At 35.5% G+C, this 9250-nt stretch overlaps 1 long non-coding RNA gene across 7 annotated transcripts in view; it reads left to right on the top strand.

Annotated features, from left to right (window-relative positions):
• LOC147831311 (uncharacterized) overlaps window positions 1-9250 on the top strand; it is a 109203-nt gene that overhangs the window by 57589 nt on the left and 42364 nt on the right. The window lies entirely within an intron of this gene.

The following is a 9250-nucleotide window of genomic DNA, read 5'->3' as shown; positions in this document are numbered from 1 at the left end:
CATAGCTGCTCTAGATCTGCTGGTTTAGTGTTGAATGAGTCTTGCAAAGACTAATTGGCACAATTATACATGAACCCCTGTTAAGGTATGAACCATTTTGGGGTGGTCAAATGTAAGTTTGTGTTATCTATTATTTTAATTATTAATATTATTATTTAAGATACAGATCAGGGAAAACTATTTCTCACTATTAAAGGGCTGACCCATACATCTTGTTTTGACACCTTTAGGGGGATCAAGCATTAATTAGGGGGGGTCAATCCCCCCAAACCACCCATGTTGGCTAATTCGCACCCTGTACAAATGTAATCAGTGAGTGGTTACAACTTAATAAACCATGATTAATTATGGACATTAGAGTATACATTTTTTGGTTTCAACATAGTTGATCCAAAATAAGCACATATTCGAGAGTGTGTGATTTTGGATGCAGCCTTGGGTCTGCTTTGAGAAGCATTTGATATAGTACCTTATACTGAATGTCTGTCACATACAAGCTAAATCATGCCAGTTGACTTTTCTGGCATCTTCATTGTCTCTGGGGTAATTAATTGGATTGTTTGTATTCAGCACCAATAGCCACAAACATGAGGTCAATAGACTTATTCACACATTTGTCTCTCCACCCGATGACTTTACTTTCACCTAATGACATGTGAACTGCCTACACTCTTTTACAAGAGGACTTTGAGGGGTTTTCCTTTTATTTCTGAGATCTTTAAAATCATCAATAATCTCAAATGTCCACTTAAATTAAAATTAAAATCCCCCTTCCCTGAAAACAGAATTATAGTCATCCTCTAGTTATATATTTCAACATCTTTGGTTTATTTTAAGTACTTTTACAGTAAAGTAACATGACTCGGATGAAAAATCCCCTTGATTAAAACCATGAAAAGCTTTGATTACATTACTAACTGGCTGGATTATTGGACAAATTGCTCTTTGATCCCTGTCTGTGTTTGTTTTGGACACACTGTATTTAGGTGGGAGGCCAAAAGTTTATTGGCCTGATGGGCCAGTTGAGAATTTCAGCCCTCGGGGAGTCTCAGAAGGCTAAAGTGGTCTGATAGACACCAGGCACGCTGGCTCTGACACTTTCAAGGTTATATTTGTATGTAAAACACCTCAGAGACAGCAGGCTGAGAGAGGAATGGACTTACGCAAACACTTCTCTCCCCATCCCCTATTAATTCAATTATTCTTCTCACTGAAATTAGATGGTAATTTCACAGCAATGGTTTAGAGCAGTACTTTTTGCCTTTGCTCTGTTGTTAGATAGATCAACTGTTATCATGTCACAATGCATTTCCAGGAAATTGTTTGTAGTTAAATTGCAATATTTCGTTTATACAGTAATTTGACTGTAAAGTTATTATAGATTTAAAAATAAAAGGGTTCTAATGTGGTTCTTAGCTTGTAATCATAGATACAAGAATCAAAGTGTTTATTGTCATATCCACATTAAGGAAAAGGTTTCCTGTACAATTAAATTCTTACTTTGCTGTCCACACTGAATGCCAGTAAAGTTTAATTTGTATTAAAAATATAAAATACTTATTTAACAAAATAGGCATGCGAGAAAGTAAACATAAGTATAAACTGTGAAAAAATAGGTAATATATAAAGTTGGTATACATATATGTGTAAATGGTTAAAACAGTTAAAATCAGCATAGAAAGGGATAATGTGCAAACTCACCGCATACATGTGCAGTAATTAAATGTTAAGTTGTATCATGCATAGAAGAAGCAATTTAAGCAATTTAAGGGTTATTAGGGGGTGGCTAGTGCTATACAGAACTATATAGGTGCTATGGGAATTGGTTTAAAGAAACAAATTACAAATACTCAAATTACAGTAATTGAGCAGTTTTTCTCAGAAATTGTAAATTACTAGTTTTAAAAATGTGTACTTTCACTTTCCCTTGAGTACATTTTTAGTGCATTATCGGTATATTTACTCCACTACTTTCCTTTAAACTGCAGTCACTACTTTTAGTTTTTCTTGTCTATAGGGATTGGCTGAGTAGTCTTGTGATTCCTGTCCAATCAAATCACAAATAGAAGGTAAATCGCATCATAATGAGCTATCTTAAGACATGGGCGATTTATTCATTCAATCATTTTCTTTTTGGCTTAGTCGCTTTATTAATCTGGGGCTGCCACAGTGGAATAAACCGCTAACTTATCCAGCACATGTTTTATGCAGCGGATGCCCTTCCAGCTGCAACCCATCACTGGGAAACACCCATACACTCTCATTCTCACACACACATACTATGTACTACGGACAATTTAACTTACCCAATTCACCTATACCAAATGTCTTTGGACTGTGGGGGAAACCGGAGCACCCGGAGAAAACCCACATGAATGTGAGGGGAATATGCAAACTCCACACAGAAACACCAACTGACCCAGTCTAGGCTCGAACCAGCGACCTTCTTGCTGTGAGGCGACAGCACTACCTACTATACACCACTTCGTCGCCATATGGGCGATTTATAATTGCAGCAAACTGTTTGGAAGCATTAATAGTGTCCAAGATGATGTCCAAAATCTTTACACTCAATAACCCAGAGACTGTTTAGATGCATGTCACTGAAGAGAAGATGACGAATATTTACTGTATGATTACCAAAATGGCCTTAAACATCCAGCAGGTACAAAATGTCCACATAACGGCATATTGATGTTGTACCCCAATGTCGTGGGGACATTGCATTTTGTTTGGAAATTATGTGACATCACATCAAAACCCCTATGTCCAACGTCCAACCTAAAATCAACCAAATATCAACGTCTAATGATGTTACAGCTTGACGTATCTGACGTTGAATTTTGGTTACCATACCTGACGAATAAATGTCAGTATTTGATATCAATATGACGTTGGTTTAAGATGTTGGCTCGACGTTGGATTTTGGTCACTGTCTAACACAACCTAATAATTAGACACTGGCTAGACATTGAATTTTGGTCATCTGACATCACACCTGAATCTAACCTAATATTGACATCTTATAATATTGTGTGCCTGCTGGGCAAAACTAATGCGCTACAGAATGTTACGTTTACACACATCCACAAACTACATGTAAATGCATCTGCTTTTTACAGTGTAATACTCACTACTCACTACTCTTAAGCACTTTTGAAAGGTCTATTTTTAACTCATACTTTGAGTAATATTTACAACAGATGCTTTTACTCTGCTTGCACTACATTTTTAGGCAATGGTACTTTTACGTAAGTCTGATTTTTCAGTACTCTTTCCACCACTGGCTATGAGTGAACTAGACAAATATATGGGGGAATAAGCCATATTCCTAATGTCATAGTTAGCCTGCTTGTTGTTATTTAATTAAAGCAGCTATGGTGCACATATTGAACAAAGATATCATTTTATTTATATGCATTTTGTTTTATTTAGTACTATTTATTTGTTGGCTGAAGAATGGACACAAAGTTGACAGGCTTAATATAAGTGACCACAAGACAACAGCAAAAACATTGTATATGGAAGGGGAAAGACTTCAGAATAGCACCTCACATGCCTTTTTACATTAAGCCATATCCAGCATTATTTATATGTATTTATGTGAGATCGATCCCATCACATACATTTTGACAGCTTTGTGTTTATGACAGTTAAGTTGCAAGGAAAACAGATCACACAGATCACACAAATGTGTTTAGTTAAAACCAACGGTACTGTTTTAAGCCCAAAAGACAAGAAAAGTTTGTGCTGCGCAATATGCGGTAACACTTTAGTTTAGGTCATACTTCACGGTATTAACAAACCATTAAATGACACTATTAGCTTAATAAACTACTAATTCACTATTTATTAAAAGTTGGGTTTAGGTTTTAAGTAGGATTAGGAATGCAGAATTAGCTCATACTCCTAATGAACAGTTAATATCTTAATAATAGGCCAATAATAATCCAGTAGTTAAGAGCATGATTTGTGACCTGAACTAAAGTGTTACCCAATATGCTAGTAGATCTGTCTCAAAGTGGTTCCCCTATGATTATGAACCAAATAACCACTGTTTCTTTGTTAAAAGTGTATCAAATACACCTTCAACCTACTGTACCTGGTTGTGGTATCGTGGATGTGGTTTATAGTATCTGTAGCAGGACTGGAGACCGCATAAAGTATGTATGAGAGCAGAATTCCCCTGCTGTAGCAGCAGGACACAAAACACAGGAAAGCAGGTGGAGCTGAATAATCATCAGTCCCGTGTGTCACAACACAGTCTGCTGTAGGAGACGGAGGAAGGAACTGTCAGAAGGTGGCATTTGGGTTCTTACCCCTGTTTAACCTCCTAGGTTCATTGTCACATGGCATATTTGCAGATAATTACCTAATACAAAATCGTGTTAAATATCAGAATACTTCAGTGGTTGGATCACTAAAAGTGTGTTTACTGCAATATCTATATTACTGCTGTCTATATCTTCTATTGAACATGCATTATGTAGATTCATTCAACATGAACAGTATAAAATTAGCTTAAAAATCATTATGCTCGGGGGTCCCATCATTTGACATTCAAACACTTGGTCGTTCTCAAAAGGTCTTTCACATGCACACTAAATTAGGCCCCTTTGCCAGATTTTCTAGTTTTTCTGCACATATTCTTTGTGTCCAAGGTAATCAATTAAATAGTTTTCTTTCAGCATCAATAGCCACAGACATGAGGACAATAGAACTGTTCACACATTCCTATCCCTCCTCCTAACAACACAGACATTTAATGATCTGTGAATCCCCTAATTTCCTTCTGAGAGGACCTCAAAATTTGGGATTGCCCCAATTTTTGCAGCATTTGGTCGATTAGTGTTTCAAAGATTTTGTGTGTGTGTGTGTGTTTGTGTGTGTGTGTGTGTGTGTGTGCGTGTTTCACAATATTGTTTAATACAATATGGTAGTTGTAGATTTTGCAGAGTAAAAATAGTGACTATATCATACAATTTTACCATGATTAACAAATGTCATTCATGTAAAAAAAATACTGTTTAAAAATGTCAGTTATACAGCGCTCAGCATATATGAGTGTACCTTATTTTGAGAATGAATATTTTTATCCATTTCTCAGTGAATATAGGCAATACATTTTAATGCATTTAAACAAAACCAAATATATTAAGCAGATATATTAATTGACATAATATTTTAGTCACATAACGTCTTTAGAAATGAAAAAATAATAAATTTAAATTCATGCACAATACTGCAAAAAAATAAATAAAAATGACAAACTACAACCTTTCAACTAAATATTGTTTTGTTTTAATTGATTTTTGCTTTTTTGGAAAATTTGCATTCAATATTTTTCCCTAAAATATAAATTTGGGCTACTAATTTCTGAACCATTATTGTAAGTTATTTCGTTAGATAAGCTTCAGATATTTCTTCAGAACTGATTAAACTAATGTATATGCACAAATATAATATTGTAAAGCATCCTATAGAAAATATTAATTTATTAATGAGAGATTTGTGGGGGGTGTACTCATATATGTTGAGCACAGTATTTAGAACCAGATAAATTTGATAACATATTGAAAAACTCCAAAGCTACCAAATACTAGTTAATTGTAATGTTGGTAACACTTTACAATTGTAACATGAAGGGACGCTGGACAGTGGAGTGCTTATCCAAATGCAGGATTTATTCAACAGAATGGTCAGGCAAGCAATAGTCAATACCAGAGTCATGGTCAGCAAACAGGCGGATAATCACAAAGCAGGCAGTAGATAGGAATAAACAATAAAAAAAAGCCAAGGGTCTAACATGGCAAGTCAAGGCAAAGGAAACGCATTGTAATGTCACATATACAGTAAACAAGACTCAGCCCTGAAGTGTGTGCATGCGCTTTTCATAAAGTCCATCTAATCAGTTCATGAGCAGCTCACACATGAGTGTGTGTAATTAACCGAATGAGGAACAGGTGCAAGTGAGCGGTGCATGACTGGATCTATAGTCCATGCAATGGCCGATTCGCAGTTCTTTAGCATTTTTACCAGCGATCTGCCAGGATTAGATCGCTGGTGATTGTGACAATAAGGTTGTATTTGTGGATGCTACTTAATGCATTTACTAACATGAACAAACAATAAAAAATACACATATTACTTTATTTGTTCATGTTAGTTAATGAAAATAGTTGTTCATCGTTATTTCATGTTAACTCATGGTGCATTAACTAATGGTAGCAAGCATGAATTTGGATAATAATAATATTATTTGTTTATGCATTAGTAAATAATGCAATAGTAAATGTTGAACTAAGATTAATAAATGCTGTAAAAGTATTAAGTGTGACTGTAATGTTTATGCTTTGCCACTATCCTTCAAGTGTATCACCTAGAAATCTTTAATAATTATAAAGAAATTCATTTTCTACAATGACTAACTTTTGTATAGATCAGATTAGAACAAGAACATTGCATTGGTTTTTAATCAGTTCAGTTTCCTTTATTTTTGTCATTCAAGACATCACAGTAAATTGTATAATGTAGAACGAAATTACATTGCATCAGACCCAAATACAACAAATAAGCCTTTGTAATTTCCAATAAAAATATAGTTATATCAAATATAACCTAGTTTTAAAAAATCCCAGAAGGGAATAAATTAATTATCAAAAAACTATTGCAGTTTGTTACAATAGTTATAATAATAACATTTTGTGCAAATTTTAACTATTTATTAATTCATTACATACTAGCTATTTAATAGTATTTTACAGTATTACTCAAAAGTCTTATAATGACAGGATAAAAACTATCATGAAACCGCATGAGCCTGAGTAAACTATGGCTAGGGTAGGTTGGATCCCTTAAAATGCTATTTGCCCTAGACAGACAATGTTGTTGATACAATTCCTTGATGAGATGTCATTTTGACTCCAACGGACCTTTCAGCTGACTTTATTATCTTTTTAATGGTGTTCTTGTCAGATACACTGCTATTCTCATACCAAGGATACATATATATCTTCTCTGAATTACAATGGAATATTACATATGGAATTTTATCCCAAAATTGCACACACAAAATGCAAAATGCCTCACATTTCCTTCAAAATGTAACGCTGTATTCAAAATGCCATAAACACGTCAGAATGTGTTGTTGCATCAAATGGCAAACACTTCTTTCAAAATAGTAAATGTTTGAATAAACCATTTAAACAATGTTGTTCTAAATCTAATCTTTGCTCTTTAGGCTTATATCTACATTTCAATACAATGTTTTACAGTGAAAGTAATCTTTTGTTTTCGCAAGGAACACGCTGTCATTCAAAATTGTAAAGTCAGTTGCCTTACTTTACATACTAACTCATCACATGAGTAAACACTTGTCTCACAGAATTTCAATTTAGAAATCAGAGCTCATCTGGATCATAACAGGTTCTCTGCCCACCCACAATTTTTAGTGGTTTATCTCCCTCCATATTCTCCATTCCTCAAACCTATTGAGGAATTGTTTTTCTGTCTGGAGATGGAAAGTGTATGACCGAAATCCACACACACGTATCCCCCTTTTCCAAGCAATAGCAGTTGATGCTTTTCATGGCTGGATTCGCCATGCAAGGTGACATTTCCCCCACTGCTTGGCCAGACCAAAACAGAAAAGAGGATGCAGTATAGCTGTTTTTATTTTTTTTGTTTGTTTTTTACTGTAACTGTATTCTGTAAATACTTCTGTTGATGGTACATGTAGACAACGTTATCTACAATTTTTTGTTGGTTAGGACGAACACTGTGTACACTGTATTTGTGGGGGAAAATACAGTAAAATATATTTGGTATTTGTGTGTTTTGTATAAAACAATATTCTGAAATATTTTACAGTGCACTTCTGTAGGCCTATGTACTGTCTGTCTGTAGTAAGTGTAACACTGAACAAAAAAGACTGACAGTAAGTCATTATGATGAATGGTCAGAGTGTTTTACATTAAAGGGCACCTAGGTTACCCCTTTTTTCAGATTTAATATAAGTCTTTTGCGTCTCTAGAATGTGTATATAAAGTTTCAGATCAAAATACCCATCAGATTTTTCATTATACCTTTTACAAGATGCTGTTTTATACTGATTTCCAGCAGGGGGTGGTTTTGTCGTACTGCGCCTTAAGCCGAGTTCTGCCCGCCTACCGTTTCTACGTGCCTTCCCACGTGCTTTAATCTCCTCCCTCAGCTGCGTCAGACAACAGACAGACTTAAAGGAAGAAGGTCTCACGTAGCGTTTGTGAGAAATACTACAGTAAGAACTAACCTTTACTAATCAGTATTGTGAAGTTGCATTGAGTCACACACAATATCGTTACAAAGTTAACGCACGCGCGCACGCACACACACACACACACACACACACACACACGCGCACACACACACACACACACACACGCGCGCACACACACAGATACACATGCAGACAGACAGAGCGCGCTTAGCTTAGTTAAGGCTAACCTCAAGTACTGTGTGGATATCTGTTATGCTAATGTACAAAATAAACCTGATTTAACTTCCACAAACCGGGATTGAAGCGTCTTCTTTTATAATTGTTCTGACACGAGGCTGTGCTGATGAAGTAAAGCTGAAGTAAAACGCTGTAATTAATTACACACATACTCTGTTTTAAAACACTTTAAACATGTGAAACTTACTCTTAATCACATTTGATGATGATAGCTGATCCTAGCGAACTGAACAGAGCTTTTATTCCCGGTTGCTTTGCATATGTCTGTCTGGTCTGTTGGCATATACACGCGACTACCGGAACATGTTAATGCGCGCAGCTGTCAATCAATTCGGTGGGCGGGGGAAATCGCACACCTACGTAATGGTGCGATCGATTTGAAAACAGCTCCAATTGGCCGACCCTTTTTATTTTGTAGTTAAATTTAAAAAAAAGCACTGGGTGTGTTCATATCACCCCAGTATGACGGTCTATACACTATACCAACACACAGATCTGTCCAAAAAGCTTGAAAAGTAGATTTTTTACCATAGGTGCCCTAAGCACATCAGTGTTCAACTGTTCTTATAATTGTCTATTGATGTGATGGCTTGTGTGTTTCATTTGAAAACAAAATATCTTTTTGAGAAGAGATTACATTGTTTTGAACGTAGAGTTTCATTTTGCAGAATGATTGAAGGGTTTTGCCCAATGTGTGTGTGTTTTGTGATTTGTGTGTAGAGTTCTGACAATATGAGACCTGCTTACAGAAAATGT

This window comes from Danio rerio, chromosome 23, assembly GCF_052040795.2.
Source record: "Danio rerio strain M-AB ecotype USA chromosome 23, GRCz13ab, whole genome shotgun sequence".
NCBI classification, from domain to species: domain Eukaryota; kingdom Metazoa; phylum Chordata; class Actinopteri; order Cypriniformes; family Danionidae; genus Danio; species Danio rerio.
This window is presented reverse-complemented; position numbering and strand designations above follow the sequence as displayed.